Source organism: Pleurodeles waltl, chromosome 3_1 (genome assembly GCF_031143425.1).
Source record: "Pleurodeles waltl isolate 20211129_DDA chromosome 3_1, aPleWal1.hap1.20221129, whole genome shotgun sequence".
In the NCBI taxonomy this organism is placed as follows: Eukaryota; Metazoa; Chordata; class Amphibia; order Caudata; family Salamandridae; genus Pleurodeles; species Pleurodeles waltl.
The window spans coordinates 149,945,294-149,965,970 of record NC_090440.1 but is presented as its reverse complement, the minus strand read 5'-3'; the positions used below and the strand labels follow the sequence as shown (position 1 = coordinate 149,965,970).

General features: G+C 43.8%; 1 protein-coding gene across 6 annotated transcripts in view; it reads right to left on the bottom strand.

Annotated features, from left to right (window-relative positions):
• TLN2 (talin 2) overlaps window positions 1–20,677 on the bottom strand; it is a 1,094,076-nt gene that overhangs the window by 511,657 nt on the left and 561,742 nt on the right. The window lies entirely within an intron of this gene.

Sequence of the window (20,677 nt, the reverse complement as noted above, 5' to 3'; positions counted from 1 at the left end):
GAATGATATAAGCAATGAGTGTGTCATATTTTAAATGTTTAATTACATTTGCTTAAAAAATATAATTCCTCTGCTTATAGTTGTGGAAGCATGCAGAAAGGGTGGAGGTTGCCTAGGTGTCCTCCCCCTTACACCAGTTCCTATCTACCCAAAGTAGTCTTGGCACTCACAGGCTTGCAGTTACTTGTGTGTGTTTTTTTACTGTGCGAATTGCTAATAGTGTGTTTTGTAATGAAGGTATAATAATCAACACACTTTGTAATACTAAACAATGTTCACAATCTTCCTGGTCTCGCTATGGTAGCATGTGAAAAACTAAGAATAGGATTACAAAATCCAAACTAAAAAAACAGACTGACATAATCTCAACTATACCTAGATATCAGTTCAAATATTTGAGATACAGCTGAACCATCAAGCACTTGAGACCGAATGTTACAGCTTTAGTACAATTAAAGTAACACACTCTTACACTAAATAAAAAGAGAGTTTGGATGACATGGGAATTTAAAAAACATCTCACATTTGGAAGGCATTATTTACGTACAACTGATATCTGTCAGTCTGTATTTCTGACACTGCGTTGCTCGGCCTATGCTTCACATGGAACCGTGATTACACAGTAAAACAATCCATACATATTTGGTCATGAGGATTCCTTTAAGGACCTGTGTCAACGTTGCAGAGGTGAAACAGCAGCAGAACAATGAGTAACCCCCTCTTGGCAGAGTCCAAGAGGTATGATGACGCGGATTGATTGCACTGTCTGCTTGACCAGCTATGCAACAAAAGAAGGACCAAGTGAAGCATGCATGAAAAGGACTCTCTTTTGTTGTCGGCAGAAGACAAGCACAACACCCACTACGATTCTGTATAATTTAACCATTTATACATTTTCTCACGTGTTGCACTTGAAAAGCAACTGGAAATGTACTATCAACTTGTATGTCATCATGGGACCTGGCAGTGGGGAGCTTCCTCCTGGGCTGGGCCGAGTCACGGCCTTTTATTCAGTTAAAAACTAAACATAAATTGGGCTTTTGGCCAGCCTCCTTCAGCCGTTGGTTTATTAGGCTCCGAGATATTTAGCCATTACCATGAAGCATTGTAAGCCACATCTTGGATCAGCCCACATTGGTATTTTAGTTTGATTCTGTGTTTCTATGTTCTGTGTGAGAGTATCTTCGCTCTCTATTCAGATGCATGAGGAAGAATGTTACAGTATAGTCAAGAATCACATATTTGGTCACATTTATTGGATCAGACATGAACAGAGCAGTCCTTCAGTCACTGTAGCATCTTTTTGTCATTATATATATATATATACACGTGGGCAAGGCTGCTGTGACAGCCGAAACGCGTTGTGTTGTATTAAACTTTATTTTGCTTTTTCTGGTGTCCTGAGTGTGCAAGTGCTAATTTTTTTTATTTTTTTTTATATATATATATATATATATATATATATATCAGCCCTCAAGAGCATGCAACCTCCCACCTGTTCACCCACTTACTCTAAATGTGACAGCTATATCGGAATAGTACTACAGATAGTTGATTATTTGTTTACTGCTCCAAAATGCCCTCTTTGTTGGAACGCATTGTAAATGAATCATATTAAGAGTTGAACCTACAATGATGAGCGTTGTGATGCGAGTGCAGGGAGACGCAACAGTGTTACTCCCAACCCAAGCCCAAAATCAATTACACTGGCCGCTCTGTCACGCATTAGTGAAAGCAATTAAAACAAGATGGCTGTTACACGTATTCTAACCTGGTGTCAGTGCTTCCAGAGGGATGGAAAAGGTGGGAGAGCTCTAAAAAGGAACAAGTCCAAACAAGGATAACTAGGAATCTTTTCCAAGAGGCGTGGCCTACGTAATTAAGGGTGTGACCTAAAATATGTAAATTACAATCCTGTGCTTCACATAGCGTACACCATGCACAGCATCTGTATCCCTCTTTGAGCGTTTTCTGTAAATGCATCCATACATATCAAAACAGACATAAGCCTAAAACAAGAAAAACCTATTGGAACTGCCAGTGCTTGTTAGCAGTGTCCCATAAATAAGTAACATCGATTTTGATGTGAATAGCTGCACTTGAAAATGTTTCAGTTTCGAATATACAAGAGTGTGAATTAAACATTATAGTGTCTCAATCACCCCCTCTCTTCCTTTCACACAACTTTCCTCTGCAGTCTCTCATTCTGTTGGACACTTGTGGCCTTTTTCCTCACATCATTCTGAAATCCTCTCTCTGCATCTCTCACACATCATCCGTTTCCTCTTCAGCACAGCCTTTTCACTCTCTCCTTCTTTGCATACCTCCTTTCATCTCCACAACTCACCTTTCTGGCTGTCTCTGTTTTGAGAGTTGTGTACTACCTTGTCACATTTTCTCATATAATCACAGTTACAACTGACACATTAGTGTGTACCGCTTGCTGTGCTCTGCAAAAGGTCATGGACTGGACTTGTTGTAGTCTGTACGCCTTATTATCCACTTGTGGGCACTGAGAAGAACTCGCACTGCCTTAAGCCTCCGCTCCAAAGTGCTTCATCAAGCCAGTCATGAATTGCCCACTCATAACCTGCACTCATTCCGGAACCTAGAGGTGACTCAGTTCATGACTCAGTTCACCCTATATGTTGTACTAGAGATGCATGTGGCATGAACAATTATTGCGAAACTCAACATCTGGGCATAGCAAACATTCCTAAGGAATGCAAGATTGAATAAAACGTGAAAACTAAACAGGGAATGCAAAACTCACATGGATTACCTGAGGGTTTTTACAGTCTTTGTTGAGAAACCCATTAGTGTTTTTGCCTGAAAAGTTAAGCATTTGAATATAGTGCCCAATAGGGACCAGTTTAAAAGTCACTTTTTTAGTTTCTGCTGAGTTATGGACCCAGCTAGACCAGCTCCAGTTAAACTTCTGCCTCAGGGCCATCTTGGACTTGAAAAAACAATAACACAGTATATTCAATACCATTCCAAGGCAAATTCCATGTTCGGTATAGATATTGTAAAACATGGCATGGAGCTAGAACAAAGAGGTACAAAAACAACCCTACACTCATGCAACCAGCACAATCACAATCACTCACTCAACTGGATCCTTCTTACAGAGACCCTAATAAAAAGAACAGAGTGAGCTGCTGTGGCATACTTTAGAAACTGGTCTCCCTGGTGATGAACCTGAGCAGGAACATAAATATCAACATGAATGTTCTGCAGATGGCAAACTTCACACTGGCAGGCTTCTGCATCTTCTAATGAACACAGCACTAAATACTCCACATCCTCTCTGTGCTCATTCTACATCTGGACAAAAGGGGTGCATTACACTTTTGGGTACTGAGAAAGGGCACAGGGTTATAGGCTCAGAAAGCACACTGGTACTAACCTCTTAGGAGACACACTGCATTTATACCTCAAAGAAAGCAATTGAGTTTTGAGCCATAGGGCTGTGGAAGGTCTCTGCGTTCTGGAAAGGTGAAAATGTGTTTCGAGTTTAAAAAGCATGACAAGCCTGTTGGCTCACAATATACATTTAGGCCTTAAGAGACAGAGTAAGTGCTTAGCTTTATGGGGTACATTACGTGGTCTGTTTTCAAACATGTCCCTAGTCAAGGTTGCATTATAGCCTAGTTCTGGCCTTTAAAGAGCAAGGGACATAACTATGCAACAGAAAGCGCTGGTTATCTATGGCCATAAATAGCAGAGTTTAGTGAGCACACAATCTGCCAGAGCCACAGGGAAGAACCTCTGTGTAGCTACCCTGGGGAGCATGCTATTAGGAACACAGCGGGGCCCAGGCACCAGAGCACACTTTCTGTTCCGGCCTTAGGATGGAATACACAACTCATCGCCTTAGGTGGCTCAGTACGTCCCCAGACCACAGGAGGTCTCTGGTCCATAGGGAGCACAGTACTCCTGTGACCTTTGGGAAGCAGTGTGGAAAGCTGACTGTAAGTAACTAAGGTGCCACAGCATATGCACTGCTAATGCCTTAAACCTCCTAGGTCCAAATGCAGTAGGTTCCAGATGATCTTTTATACAGTATAGTATATAGTTATAAGAGGGATGAAGGTGACAATTTGACACATTACTGCAAGTAGCAATATTTAAGGTAACTACGTCTTTGCTAAAGCACTGCTACACTAGGGATTATAAAGTAAATATTATAAAAGCGGTTTGTTGGAAATGGCCCTTTCTGCAGGGTCATCCCCAGATGTTTTGCCTTCCACCTCCTCTTTTCCTCGCCTTGTTTTTGTTGGTTGTAGGATTCTGGGCACTCTACCATTGCCGACCAGTGCTAGAGTGCAGGTTTTCTGTACAATAAACATAGTAAAATTGGCTTCTCCACAACAGGCATATTTAATTCACTTGTAAGTCCCTAAGTAAAATTAGCGGTATGTCCCCAGGACCAGTGAACTAAATGCTAGTAGTGGGTCTACAGTACTGATTGTGCCACCCACTACAGTAGCCTTTTTAAAGTGTAACTTCCAATTGGGAAAAGATAGAAGTTTTCGAGTTTGGTGTCTCTGGACTCACATTTTAAAATCACAACTTATGGTGAAGTCAGATTTTAAATTGTAAGTCTGAAAATGCCACTTTTAGAAAGTTGGTCTTTTCTTACTTTACGATTCTGTGCCTCAGCCTGTATCTGAATACATGACTGGAGTTGGTGAAAGCTGGGCTTTGTGCATTCCATCTAGACAGTCACACACAATAGAAACTAAGGTGTGACTTAATGGGCCATTAACTGGCTTTATTGGGGGGGGGGGGGGGGGGGGGAGCTGGGATGAGCTTAGTACTGCTTCACTTACACCTGAATAGGGCTGTGCCTCCTCCCACACAAAGGGCTGCATAACCCCCCTGTAGACTCTGGAGCCAGGGAAGGAAGGGCAGGGAACTTGTGATCTTCAAAGGCCTCTGTCCGCAAAGAAGCTGGAGGACAGTAGGGAGGAGAGAAAGTTCAAATTTGAGTGGGCAAAACTCAAATCTGAAGAGAAACAAAGGCAACTGGCCATAGAGGAGGTGGAGAAAAAGAAGAAACAGACCTTAGAGGAGAAAAGGCATGCCATGGAGATAGAGACGAGTCAAAAGAGATTGGCTATTAAAGAGAAAAAGTTGATACTAGCTCAGGAGTTCAGCCTGAGAAAGCTGGACATCAAGGCCAGACAGGTGGATTCCAGCAGTGATGGTGGCAGCAATTCCTCTGTACCCTCTGACAGGACTGTGGTGTTTGAGTTTGTGGTGGAAGACGACAGACAGATGGTTTGAGACGTACAAAATTGCTCTGCAAATGTACAAGGTTACTGAAGCAGATAGTGGAGTTAGTTTGTGGAGATATAGGTCTAGTGAGGGGAGGGATGCTCTATGGCCCTAGTAGGGAGTGACACGATGAAGTATCCCTCTATGAAGGAGGCCCTAATCGGGAAGTTTGGTTTGCTGCCAGAGAAATATAGGTAGAAATTCAGGGATAGTCAAAAGATTTCCCAACAGACCTGGGTGGATTGTGTGGATTATTTTTGCAAGGCACTGGATGGTTGGGGGAGGGGCAGTGAGGTGAAAGATTATCAGAGGTTGTACAATTTGTTTGCAACAGAGCATCTGTTCAGTCTTTGTTTTCCAGATCTGCACCATCACCTTGTTGACAGCAATCTCACTGACCTCAGGAGAGCTTGCCAAGGAGCAAGACTGCTGGGGTAACACCAGGATCCATAAAAGGGTACCTGGTAGTGACCCCTAGAATGGTGGTTCAAGTTCCCCCAGCCTAGTGAGGGGGAGGTCAAGGGAGACCCTAGCAAGTCCCAGAGTAAGGGGGAAGGAAAGGGTTCCCACATCCCTTCTGGGGAGGGAGGTTCAGGTGGGCAGGGGCCCCCGGTAACCCATTTCCAACCCCGCTGCTTTGATTGTTCTCAGCTAGGACACAAGCACTGGGACTCTGTCCAAAGAAACCATCCACTGGTGGGAACTCTACAGGAGTGGGCAATGTGGCCTTGGGTGTAAGAAGTCCCCTGGGGCAGGCCACAGACCATGCCTTGATCTCCCTTATTTGGGAGGTGGATTCAGAAGGTAAATTGGTTATCTCTATGGGTGAGTCTTGTCACTTCCACCAAGTGATGCCATGGTGGTACTGTGTGCCCACTGTGATACATCTGTGAGCAAATTAAGGTTAGGTGCTGCACAGATGGGGTCCACGGACCAGGAGAAGGGTTCCCTGTGGGTTAGCTCAGTGGCCTCTGAAAGTATAGCCTGAGGGATCCAACTGGGTTCAGAGAGACACAGAAGTGACAAGTCCTCAGATAAATATTCTCTATTTTTCTAAATTGGTGTGGAGTCTATTTGTGGGGTCTTTCACTGTGCTACTGTAATTTAAGTGTTGCAAAAACACTTTACATATTGCCTCTTAAGCCTGGTTGTTCTGTGCCAAGCTACCAACGGATGAGCGCAGGTTAATTTAGGGTGTGTATCTGTTACCCTGACTAGGATTGTAGTCCCTACTTGGGCAGGGTGCAAACCTCTGCCAAATAGTGACCCAATTTCCAAAACTGTTCATCACAGAGCACCAGCCATTTCACGAGTGAAAACTAAGCAATGTAAATTGTGGCAAAACTCACAGAAGTCAGACTGATAATCACCTGGCACAAGAAAGCCCAAATACATCCTGGAAAAAGTTACGAAGATTTAAACTAGGAGCAGAGGAGATATAATACTATAAAAATATCATGAGGACAAGCAGGGGGTTTGGGTGGCTAGTGGGGTGATCGAGCAGCATAGAGGTTCTTAATAAACAGGCAGTGGAGTGAATCCTGCAGTGGGTCATTTTTCTAAACGAGCAGATCACTTTACACCGGTGGCTGCTCCTCCACCTTCTATATCTAAGAGTATTTACTTCATTTGATGAGAGATGGACATGTGTGCTTATGCTGAACCCAGCACTTTGTATTAAGTCTGTAATGTCTACCTTTGATAAGGGAAGCAGAAACATGCTCACCAGCGGCTTGGAAGGATCATCCTTCCTGTATTACTCTTCCCCCTGGACCAGTGTGACTGTGAAGAGTGAGTACGGCTGCACAGCACAGGCTGGCGTCTAAGGTGACCCTAGATAAGCAATATGAAGATCAGATGCAGGACACAGTCTGCAGCTTACAGATGGTGTCAGTCCTAAAATCCTCCTCTGCTCCAGGGTATAGTAGCAACGGAAGTACCAATTGAGGCCCATTTAAGTGTAGAATTAGGATGGATCTGGCAAGATGCCAAAAGAGCAGACGGGACACAGGTAAGAGTGCAACAAAGCATACAGAGAAATAGGTGGACAGAGGGTTGGTCTTTCATGTCCTTAAATAATAAGACAAAGTTATCGGAAAATCAGGAATGTAGTTGAGATCTGTGGTAATGTGAGTCTGAAACTAACAATTAAGATGGAAAGAACATGGGAGAAGATCAGTTTTCATCATTGTTATACGGCAGCTTACGTTTAGCAGAAATCAAACCTGAATTAACAGTAAATAGCTGAAGTCTCCATCAAGGAACAAAACGTTGGAAAGTTAGGCAAGAGAGTCAGATCAAGACAGGTAAATCACTGAATACATTTAACAATTGTGAGGCTGGCTTATATTTGAAACAAACTAGAAATTGACTAGACTTGAAGAGACTTTTGACTTGGTATTAACACCGCCCAGGAAAGTAAAGGGAGCTTTTCAGGGGAAGGTTAAGAAGGAAGTGATGCAAGCCTAATGAAGGGGAAAACACTGTAAGGAGCAAAGAAATGTTTAAGATGTTTCCCAAAATAGAACAAAGTACATATAAAATAATGAAAAAGTGGAGAAAAAAATTATTGTACAAAAAAAAAAAAACACACTATGAAGTAAACCGTCAAAATATTTTGGAACGACTCAACCATCGTGGGGTGGGTTCTGTGTGACTTGACAAAACAAACAAGAGGCCCTGACCAGCTGATTTAAAATATACTGGTGTTTAGTCTCTTCTTGTGTCAGGCAGTTAGTGTAAAAGGTCTTGAAATAATAACAATGCCCCCCCGCCCCCCCACCCCCCAACAAAAAAATAGAAAGGTAATACCTTGATGGATGTCGAAAAGCAGGCAAGATTTCCCAAACTTTTTTTTTCCTGGCAAATTATTTTAACCCTCATTTGAGTGTGCATGAAGTAATTTCCCACAACGCATACCAGTGAGAGCATGGACCTATGACCCTACAGCATGAAGAATGTCCCCAAGTCACTGGAAGAATAGAGCGAGAAGGGCTTAGAGGGAAAACCAAGCTGCTAAAAGTGTCAGAATGGGCACCCATGTCACTGGCTGAGGTCAAGGAAAGGGCGTACAGCCAGGGATTGGGGCTGGTTGTGAAGGTTACAGTACTGAATGTAATATGCACAACACATACAGCACTGAAAAGAGAATACAATTTACTCTGGCAATCAACAAAGTAAGAATGGGGAAGCAAATTAATGGGGGTGGAGTTAAAAAGAACAGCGTCAAAAGGCGCGCTGTCAGTGATAGCCTCTGGCCTATCAGTGGACGCGTAATATTTCTTTGAAAAAAAAACCCAGTACCTAAAGCTGTTCTGGGTTTCTTTATTAGTCACCCCCAGGCTGTAATATGGTTTAAATAGTTAAAGTCACTGCTACAAAGATCTGTATTCAGCGAATTACAGGGTATAATACCTGTAGGATAACTCTGGTAGGTAGTGCACTGACTAGAGAGGTCTGTGGGCCGGTGCTGAGCACCGGCGCTTAGTCCTTTGCCTCAAGCATTTGCTTTGAGCAAAAGACACATATGGGAAAGGCGGAGGAAGAGAAAACTGAAAAAGCGTCACAAAGAGAGAAAGTAGAAAGCTGCAAGAGTGAGCTGAAGGAGCAGGGAGTGGCTGTAAATAGATTGAAGAGGCCCGAGATGGCTTCAGGATTACGCTGCCTCAATATTCCATGTTCGCACATTTAATTGCAGTAGCCGCGTGTTTAAGATGAGGGCTTTGGGCACCGGCACCTTTTTATTTACAAATTAAGCACAATCTGTGTGACAATAGCTGATCACACCTTACCTTTCAAGCATCACAAAACAGCTTAGAGGGATAATGTACCTGCTGCAGGGCACTATCAGTAACCAGTAGCTCCCAGGATTGCATCCTAGTAAAACAACTCGGTGGGGTTTAGTATATTTGTAGTAGCGATCGTTAGTAACTTGAAGATTATATAGTTAAATCCTACAGTGACATCCTGGAAAACAGGCCGCTGGGTTAGGCACTCACTGAAAACGGGTGTGTGACCTGCAAGGCCTATATCTGAACTCCTGCAATGAGCAGCACTGAGCTGGGTTCTAATTAACTCCTATTGCCAAAGCAACAGAAATGTGGGTTTGTATTTCATGCCAGACAGGTGATCGTTATGAGTACAATAGTATACAAGACCTACAGAATTACCATACAGTCTTATCCCAGTCTGTCCCCTGATCAAATGACAGAAGAGTGTGTCTGTGTACCCAGGTGGGCTGCTGTGCTTTGACATTTGACACTTGTTCCCAGTGAGGACCAATGCTTAATTTGTAAATAAAAACCTGCGGGTGCCCAAAGCCCTCCTCTGAAACACGCTGATGCTACAATTAAATGTGCGAACAAGGAATACTGAGGCAGCATATTCCTGGCGCCATCTCGGGCCCCTTCAATCCATTTAAAGCACCTCCCTGCCCCTTCAGCTCACTCTTGCAGCTTTCTGCTTTCTCCCATTGTGATGCTTTTTCATTTTTCTCTTCCTCCGTCTTTCCAATGTGTGTCTTTTGCTCGCAGTAAATGCTTGAGGCAGAAAAATAAGCGCCGGCCCTCAAAAATAAGTGCCGGTGCTCAGCACCGGAAACAACAAGCACAAATTAAGCACTGAGAGCCCTTGAAGTGAGGAACTGGGAGCCAGGCATGCCGTGATGCAAGTTTTCAACAACATACCACCACAGTACTCCAGAAGGCTGCTGCTCGGCTTGGCACAGAGCACTCCGAGTGGATACAACGTAACACATGCTGGTTTTGTGAGGTGCACGATAAACGACAATGTGATTATGCAGCCCGAATGATAACTTACAAGTGGCTGCATGTCATGTGAGACTCTCAGCCAGTCACATATTTATTTGCACTTGAAGCAAAGAATTCTGAAAACGACATTGTAAGGGTTCCAGGCCATAACAAAAGAATGAAGCTCCCCCCGTGCAATCATAAACTGACATTTGTTTTTAAGGAGTGTGGTTTACTCAAAAGGTGAAGCCAAAACTGAGTAGTGATGGCGCATGGTGATAAACCCTCAGAAGGTGCCTGGTGACGGGTGTAGATGCCGATTAATAAGCCATAAAGTACCAGGCCCATCTTCAAATGTACTGAAGCCAAGACTACCTTTAAATTGCGCAATTTAAAATTACAATTTGTAAAATACTTAACTTCGATGACAGTTGTGTAGATGGTCTCATTCGAGTGAACTGGCTTTGAAACATGAACTGCGAATGGTCCACCTTCTTTCTCTTTTCAAGATTTACATTTAAGATGTGTGCACATCCAACTGCCCTCCATCCTTTCCTGCCATCATAACTGCCCGCCTCTTCCTCTGCCCTAAGTGGTCCAAGCTCGGACCTCTCATGGACCTGGTATTTGCTACTCCTACACAAGCCAAGCATTCAGCACTTCCTGTAGATTCTTCCCTAATGCCCCTTTCACACTCACGCCCCTGTAGCTTTCATCAGCCTCTTCCCAGTGGATTTCCAACAGCAAAGACCCTCAGAGCCCATAATGTTTGCCCTGAAAGTAACGAGAAGTCATTGCACTTTGAAGGATCAAGAGATTAACGCAATGCACCGGTCAGTTTTGCACTGAAGACGTTAAGTGCTAGCGATAGTACGGATGTGCAGCTGGGGTAGGGAACAGACCAGAGAATACATTAGTTATGGCTTCTCTTCATCCTTTTAAAAATGTGTATCTTTTTGACTTGGTCATGTAGGTTACTTATTAACTAGATATAGTGCTCAGAGTTAAAAGCCTCATAACCTGCATTATTCTACAGAAATAGCAGCAGCCAGTCAACATAAGCCGAGGAAGCACCAGATAGATCACATTCCAGTGATCTGTCTTCTAGGCACTGTTGTCCCCGGAGCAATGCTGAAACTGGCAGTTCTTGTCCAAGGATCCACAACTGACAGAGTCAAACCTTTGGAATAGAAGCCATCAGTACAGCAAGACAGGTTTCTTATGAATTAAGACATAGACTCCTTATGCCTAAAACGGTAGAGTAAAGGACCCAAGTAATTTGGGTCCTCTGTATCTGTTGGTTCCATGAGGATGATTCTAGGCACAAATAGAGCTGGGATTGGAGGCTTAGTACAACACCATGAATCAGGGATTTTTAGAAGAACATTACTATTTCAGAAACTATACAAAAAATAAAAACACACTGATTAGAGTGTGCTATATACACAAAGGAAACACCTCGAACAGGTCAAAATCAAGGCAGGGATCTCCTAACCAGTAGGGCATGAACCTTACGATAGGGATTATTTTGTCTTTTCCTCCCAAAAAACATGATCCAATCCACTGAAAGTGTTTAATTGGCAAAATTTATAACATTCAAGCATGGAACCAAACGAAACAAACAAAATAACATAGCATCAAAGTTATGCATCCAGGACTGAATGCTGGACATCATGTGTTGGTCTCCACCTGCAGGAAGCGGATTGCAAACAGGACAGTGGGCTAAGCAAATCCAATACTCAATGCTCACATGGTCCGCTTAGAACCCAATCACAAGTGCCAAATATAACCACCAATTACAAATTGTCAGGATGACCTCCTATCTTTTTATCTTTAGATACTATTTAAGTTGATTTTGAGATGTTCTTGAAGTAGTGCTTCGATCTTAATTTCTTCCAATTTATTTTTCCCACTGTCCCCTATTCTTATTGCCTTCATTACACCCACCTATCCATCCTACTCTCTTCCCCCATCGCCTACCTCTTGTCTATCTCTCACTTCTTCCCTTCTTACAGCTCCTAACTCTGTATCCTCCCCGCCTTCCACCACATCATAATCACCCTGATTCCTTCTCCCACCTTTTCCTAACACTTTTGTCCCCCACCCACTCCTCACCCTTCTTTACTCACTATCCTCTCCTTCTTCCTTCCATTTCAACCACTCTCCTCCATGCCATTGTTTCCACCCTCCTGGAACTCGCCCTTCCCACCCTTCCCACCCTCTGCAACCTCCTCCCCTTCCACCTCCTCCAGGTCTACCATTCCTCACCTTTCCCACCCTTCATCCTCCCTTTCACTAACCTGTCTTGGTATCCATCCTCTCCCGCCTCCTTCTCCTGCCCTCTATAAGCTCCTTCCCTTTTGATTCCTACCCCTCCTACCCCCACCCACTTCTCTTCTAACTTCTTTATTCACCTCTATGGAGTATGAGTCCTCCAGTTTCCCTCTCTTCTTCTCCTTGTCACGTCTTTCTACACCCACCCTTCCTCCTTGTAGTGAGCCACCAGGGGACTAGCCCCATGGCCATGATGCAGTAGTAAGAGCACTCAACACTCACTTTGACCAACAATTAAACCCAGACTTTGAACATTTTAAACTCTGGCAAGCCTGCCAACAGGAAGGAGACTCGATAGACACTTTCTACTCATGTTGTAAAAACTAGCTATCACATGTACAGCTGATGACCAACCAAAAGAGAAGAACACAGATTATCCAAGGATGCTGCAACAAAACACTCAGAGGCCTCATCCCGAGACAACCAAACATCAGCCTGGATGACATTCCTATCATAGCAAGGTCCCACGACCTCTCAACTGCATGAACCACTGAGATGGACGTCGCCATGGTGCAGAATTTCAAAAAGATACCAATCATAAAAAAAGAATGTGCCAACGCTATACGGGTACTAGGAAAAACAAACAAACCCAAAGTGTCTGCTCCAGCACAAACAGGACTTTGCTACACATACTGTGGATGGGAGGAACTAGCCCCAAAGGAGTGCCCGGAACAAAGCAGCCTGTGTTTCAACTGAAGTAAAATGAACCACTTTGCTATAGTGTGCCAAGAAGGATTCAGAGGAAGAGGGACCAGAAGGAGACGTGCCCCCACAAAAGCAGTGAAACAACTATCACTGGAGGAGTGAGAACTACCCAGTCACCCAACACCCGCAGAAGCGAAGATACAGCCCAAAGGACCCATCACCGGAAGAGGAAGTAATACTTTTTTTGTTCACCAATGACCTGAAACAGCATAGACAACCACAACCAACATGCGTTGTAGAGACTGCGGTATCGCAAGTAAAAGCCCTGAGACACCAGCGTTTCAGTCAATCTAATGGGTATCCAGCAGTACCGACGCCTGCAACACAAGCCTTCACATATGGAAGCCTGACCCCACTGTGAGAGTTTGTGTCATTTGTCAAGAGCGTGAAGGCATTTAGGTATATGAACTGTTAGGCCAATTTTCCCAACTATTCAGTGTTCAAGGGTGCCTGAAGGCTCCTCCAATTAACCTACACATAGACAAGCCCGCGAAGCCCATCGCCCTACAACATCAGTGTACACCCTTCCACCTGGGACCTTTAGTCAAACAAGAACTGGAAAAACTTGAGAGCCAAGGTGTGATAGAACAAGTATCAGGACCGACACCGTGGGTCTTCACCATAGTGAGCACAGAGAAATCAAAGCAACCTGGAAAGATACAGCTATGCATTAACATGAGCCTCCCTAATCAAGCAATCAAACAAGAGAGGCACATCATGCCTACAGTGGAAGACGACATTGCTGATTCAAATGGGTCAAAATGCTTCTCCAAGTTGGATTTAAACACCGGTTATTATCAGCTACATATGTCCGAAGAAAGCAGGTCTATAAGAACGTTCTCCACACACCCGGGACTATGCCCATACAAAAGGCTGAATTTTGGATTTTTTCATCAGCGGAGGTATTCCAAGATGTCACTCGGGAAGCTTTGTCAGGACATCATGAATGTAAGTGACAACATCCTAATTTATCCTGCAACCGTCAAAGCCCATCACACACACCTTCGATCCACCTTCAAGCGATGCTGGGAACGAGGAATCACACTCCAGAGAGAAAAATGCTCCTTTTTCCAAATGTCCATCAAGTTCTTTGGATACGTCTTTAGCCAAGAGACAGTGAAAGTCTACCCTGCAAGTCACAGACGATCAAACAAGCCAAAGTGCTGAAGACCGCAATCGAGGTATGCAATTTCCTCTGTATAGCCACCTACTGTGGCAGATTCATACTGAACTTAGCTACAATTGCAGAACCGCTGAGGGCTCTGACAAAAGCCAATGCCCCCTGGTCGGGAACCAAAAGGAAGAAGAGGCATTCCAAACAAAGACAGCTGTGCTGAGCAAAACCACAATGGCCTACTTTGACCCCAAGAACTAGACATAACTCCTAGTAGAGGCCAGCCCCGTAGGCCTCTGGGCTGTACTCACTCACGAGGTAGAACCAGGGAGATGTGCACCACTAGCAATCACTATCAAAACACTTATGCAAACCAAGAAGCGGTATGCTCATATTGAAAGAGAAGCCCTTGCGATCAAGTGGGTTTGCAGATATTTTCACCTCTGCGGTTGACCATTCAGAATGGTCACCAACCGCTTGTCTCACTCTTTAGAGGCAGTGCACCCCACCCTCCACCACGAATTGAATGCTGGGCCATCTAACTGCAACACTTACGCATGAAGGTAGTTTATCACCCAGGCGCAAAGAATCCGGCGAACTTTCTATCACGTCATCCGCCCCAGCCCCAATTGGTAGAAGGAAGGACAGTGACAAAGCAATGGAAGAATATGCCACAACAATAACCAACGCAGAATGCCAAAAGCACTAAACCTGCACAAAATCGAAAGTGCCACTGCTGCTGACACAGTGCTGATGAAGGTAAAAGATTTCCTACAAAAGGAATCATTGTTGGACTTTCTACGAGATGCCATTGACTGGCTGGGGCCCAACAAAGAGAGGCTCACAAAACTCTGGAGGGTTCATGACGAACTTCAGTAGTACCTAAAGCTGCCTCCTACTATGGGGACACCGGCTGGTGATCCTCGCTAGCCTCCAACAGAGAGTAACCATGTAGATACATGGAGGACATCAAGGTACTGCCAGGATGAAGTTGCTTATGAAAGAAAAAGTGTGATTCCCTCACCTTGAAGACACTGTCGCCGAACTGGTGCAACAATACCCAGCATGCCAACTTACAAGCTTCCAAAAGGCCCCTGAACCCATCATAATTGAAGAGACCTGCACTGCACCCTGGTTCAAAGCCAGTCTAGACTTTGGGAGTTTCCCGGACAGAAGACCCACTCTAGTCTTGGTGGATGGATACTCGAAATACCCTGTTGTTGAAGTAATTGACTCCACAGCCTTTGTCAAGTACTGGAGAAAACACCAGTACTGGAGAAAATATTTGCATTATTTGGCCTTCTCAAAGAGATAAAGACAGACAATGACCCCCTTTGAGGGAGCAGAGTGCAGAGAACTGCTGGAACAAGGAGGGATACAGCACCGCTGCATCACACCTCAGTGGCCAATGGAGAGGTTGAGTGTTTTATGTGCTCCCTCAACAAAGCCTGGCGCAAGCAAAACAATGCGTGTGCAAGTCTGAAGCAACTTGCAGCATCACATCACCTAAAACCAGGACACGAAGTGATCATCAAGGACCGGAGACCAGGGTGGAAGTTTCAGACAACTTTTGAACCGGGAACATGGACAGTGCTCACTGTGATTGGCACCATGGTTACTGCTCAAAGAGGACTGAGCAAGTAATCTGACATATCTCATTGTTTCGCAAAGTGGCCCTTCCCGAGTCACAGCAAACACCGTAGAAGCAGAAGACTCCGCATGGGATGCATCCACTGATGGAAGGAGACCTAGTGAGCTACCACCAGTCAGCCTCACGCCAAATCATAACACCAGAGAACGAAGAGATGACACCTTCCATGACAACTAAGAAACAGAGGGCCACTCTTGTCAACAGCAGTATGAACTCCAACCAAATCCCCCACAGAGCCAACGACTCAAGGATTTTGTATGTCAGTTGAAACAATGAACATTCACACCAAGTTAGGGAGGGATGTAGTGGGCCACCCAGGGATTAGCCCCTGTGGTACACGCTACCCCAGATGTACACCTTGCAGAGCCTCTGGCCAGAGGCTATATAGTAAATGGGTGCAGACTGCATGAGGTCTTCCACCCATATACTACCACTGTTTGTGTGTGCATCATTTTTCAAAATAGTAAGTAGGCCCGAGCCTTTGATTGATCACGCGGCTCGACTTTGGGTCACAACACTCCTCCCCAGTTCAAATATTAAGTCTTGTACTCTTTCAAATTGATCAATGTAAGTTTTGCAACTCGGATCTCGGGTCATAAACTCCAAAAAGCAATGAGCTCAATACAGCCGCAATATAGAAAAAAGTAAAATAAATACAGTGGTCATTAAATTCTAATAGGTGTGGTAGTGGGAATTCAGAGTTATAAAGTCATTACAGCACCCGCAAATTTACTGGGGAGAAAATGCTCGTTAAATAACCACGCATGGACTTTTGAGCAACAAGCAAAAATTCTGCTTGTTATGCCCCATTTTCAAAGAGGGAACTTTCAACAGGACATATTTATAACACTCTGTAAAAAAAAAAAAACTCACCATGTATTGTAGGCATTTTCCGGGTTTGGTAAATATCTCACCCTTATCTAGATCCCACATAAATGAGTCTCAAGAGTCTAGAGTCTGGATCATCACAGACAAGAACTGACTCCAGCTGAATTTCTATATTTTGTTTTAAGTGTCTGCTCCTAGATGACAAGTTTCCCTTGTCCTCAACAAGGCCTTTTCAACCAGGTGCCAGGGCTCAAATTCTGCAAGTGTATCTAATGAGGAGATGCTTGCTGTAGAGGCCAAACAGTGAAGCAAATGCTAATTGAGATGGAAACGTAGAAGTTGAAATTTGTCCCTGCAAGCTAGCATCTCTGTCTAAGAGATTTGCCTCAATGGGCTGGAAGCGCATGACACACACAAATGGAGTCATGTACACTACAAGGAAAGGAAACCTACGAATGGAAGAAGATATGCACTCCGAGCTCTCGTGGACCTTGAGGAGAGATTGGGTGAACCTGATACACCCCGTGACCAACAGTTTGCACTATCGGTGTGAAGATACGCAGCATCAGACAGGAACTGTCTGATCTTATGACGCATTTGATTGGATGGATGTCATCCTAGGTGTTAAGAGGGAGAATCAGAATACAAGATCCTAGCAAAGAATTTCAGAATGGCAGCATTCCCAGTATAACAGATGAAAAGGCAAATATGGAGGCTTTTGACATTCTAAAGGAATTAGTAACATTTTGCGGAGGGAACAAGTGGGAAAGTAAAAAATGCTTTCAGAAAAAATAACCCTTCTGAGAACGAGCGCTGGTAATGTAGACCTACCATCCACTGAGTAAGTTACTGTTTGCTCTTTTCAGTTACTGACGAACTAGACAACGATGGGGCTCCTGGGCCAAGTGTTTTTTTTTTTTTTTGTCAGAAGTGCACAAATCTGTCTGAGGTGTGATATCACCTTATAACAAACACTAAATAAGAATCAGGAACCTTCTACCAGGGGCTTCTTGCTATGCCCATCGGAACGGTCTTCAGTGGCTCCTCGAAAAGTAAAACATCCTTAAAGTAGTTCTTAGGAATGCGCTTATCTTGCACTTAGGGGGCTTCCCTGCACTCCCTTCGGACCCTTTTGAGTCAGTAGCACAATGTTTTCTCAATCAGCGGTGGCATACTTTGACAACCCTCTACAAATTTTGTTTTAATCGATAGACTTTGATTAAAATGAAATGGGCCAGGTCGGATTCCACAGATTGGTGGCTGCGATGGGGGAAGAGGCAAGACTGGTCTCCAAAAATCGCTGCTCTCACCTTAGGAAGAGAGTCTTTTTTGGTGGGGTAGAGGAGGATATCAAAAGGTGTGGTGATCTCTCACTGCACTGGAATAGAATATATACCAATAAATTAGAATTCATGTTGTGATCCAATGATATTAGATAAATATGGCGACGCATCACAGGTGTCCCGAGGTGGAGAGGTTTAAGTCACCTGCACAGGAGACAAATGCAGAGATTCCATAGAATCCCTCGACGCCTGCCACTGCTACAGAACTCTCAGTTATATTTCCTTAAATCATAAGTTCAGCGTTCATGCTGCTAAAGGCAGTCATGGAAAACAAGTGCAGCTGTTGGCGATTGCAGGGGCTTTGTGAAAAAAGAGATGCACGACTCTCACTCTGGAAAGTACATTAACCATAAAATACGCGAATGTTATTGTCAGCAGTTCTGGCAAGAAAAAAGAAATAGTACTTTCACACCTTGTCCGCAGAGGTAGCGCGCGCTTGGTGATGAAGTGTGAATACCCTGCAATGCGCATGTCTAACACCCCAGCAGCACTTAATAAAACTACAGCACCTCGGGAGGGACCTGTGCCCCCCCGACTGCAGACTGTGCGCCTCCCGCTGTCACTCCACCGCGTCAGTGATACTCCCTTCACGGTTAACATCATTAGCATTAAGGCTCAGTTTTCCGTTTTTACAGTTTTTTTTTTTTTACAGACAAAAGACATTTAATTTCCTGTTTGTATTTATTTTTAAATGTGGATAAAAAACGGAAATTGGGTTGTGATTTTCAGTGTTACTAAATGCTGTCAGTAATGGGCGCCTCGCCAAAAGCTGTGGATTGACAGGTAAACACGTTAAAAAAAAAGAAATAAGAATGAGCCTCAGGTAGCTGTAAATATGCATATGGTTGATAATTAAATGTGCCTATTTTCATATACGTGTATTAATTTAATATCTGTTGGTGTTCGCGTAATTAAAACTGGAGTACGACGATTTATTGGTTAGATAACTATAGAAACAGACTAGTTTTAGCTACATTTAAAAAAAACTCCAAATAAAGATAAAATTAGCAAAAATAAATATGGATAGATACAGACAGAAATGTAAAGACAAATACCATAAAACCAGGAGCCCTAATTATCCCTTTAACAACTTCCATTTTTCTCCACCTTCTCAAAAATTATTTCAAAGCAGCGCTGCACTTTTACAATAGTGCTAATAAAGTAATCATCGCTTGCGAAATGTCAAGCATGGTGTAGACAATTACTCATGCTCTAAATAACCGCTCACGCTTCCAATAAATGTAATAAAACATGTAATGTGATATCACCGTGAGTAACGCTAAGGATCCATGCTGAGGTGCTATACATCTGTAACAAGTTTCATTCGTAGGATCTCCCCTGCATGGCTCACTCCCAAATCCTACACAACTGTTGACCAAAATCACATCTCAGCCAGGATAGGGCTGGTGGATCTACTGGCGCACACAAGTTCATGCATTTCAAACATACAGAAAGTTTCCAAACATGCAATGGACATAGGAGGAAGGCTTCAGTGAGACACACAAATTACATACAGAGGTTTTGGACAACTGCCCCTGCTAATAACCGGCCATGACACTTTTATCAAGGAGTGCCGTGAGGGAAGTAGGTGTAGTAGCAGCCCTGAAGACCACATCACATTTCTGAAAAGCGAATAAATATTTCTACGCCTCACTGGAGAACGGATGCACATCTCCAATCTTCTCGGTGGAGCAGCATTTTACCAGCGTTATTTAATGGGGCAACTGATGCATTCTAAACGTGCCTGTCACATGTTGCAACATGCCTTACCTAGGGCGTGAAGAAATATTATCACATCACTTCCAACCTTACGGAACTCCAATGGCTGCCTTTACCGGCCTGCACCATCTCCAAAATCTGCTTCATCATCTACAAAGCCATCACAAGTGCCAACCCCTGCGCATCAGCTCACCATCTCCATCGGCTTTTGGTACACATGCAGTCAGGACACAAAGAAGATTAAATAAGGAAGGAAAAAGGCAGCAGACACCCACATCTGGAATGATATCCCTGAATTAGGACAACAGGTGGCAGGTCAGTAAGAAGGACAGCTAGATTGAGTATCCACCACAAGCATGATTACGTAAAGTAACTTATTCTTCTGCCGGATTCCCTACTTTTTAACCAGTACAAAGGTAATAACCCCCAGGCAGGGCGGGAGGTCTGGGAGACTCACAAATAGCGCTAACTGAATCCATAAAGGCAGACATCCCCCTCAAGACCAAGTAATCCTGCTTTGCTATCCAGTGCATGCTCTTGCTGACAACACACAAAATGACAGGAAATAACTGATCCTGTCTGGTAGCACACTAGGTGACAAGATGCTCTACAAACATCCCAAAATATCCCCCTCCTACAGGATCCAGAACTATAACAAAGACTATAAGAGGACCCTTTATTCCAAAAAGTAATTGTAAGAGTATTTTTTTTATTTTAAAGAAAAAACAAGTCATAAGAAGATAACTGATCCACAAAATTTCAACACCTAAAGCCAATAGAAATACCACAAGCCTAGTCATGTCGCCTATAACACAGTAGGTACATCTCCTCCCTCCAGTGGAGAAGGGTGAACATTCAAATACAGATCTTTGTCAACAAGACCTAATAATACAGTCACGCAAAAAAGATGGACTTAAATTAATACTAGACTTGAAACGCATGGGGGGTCCAA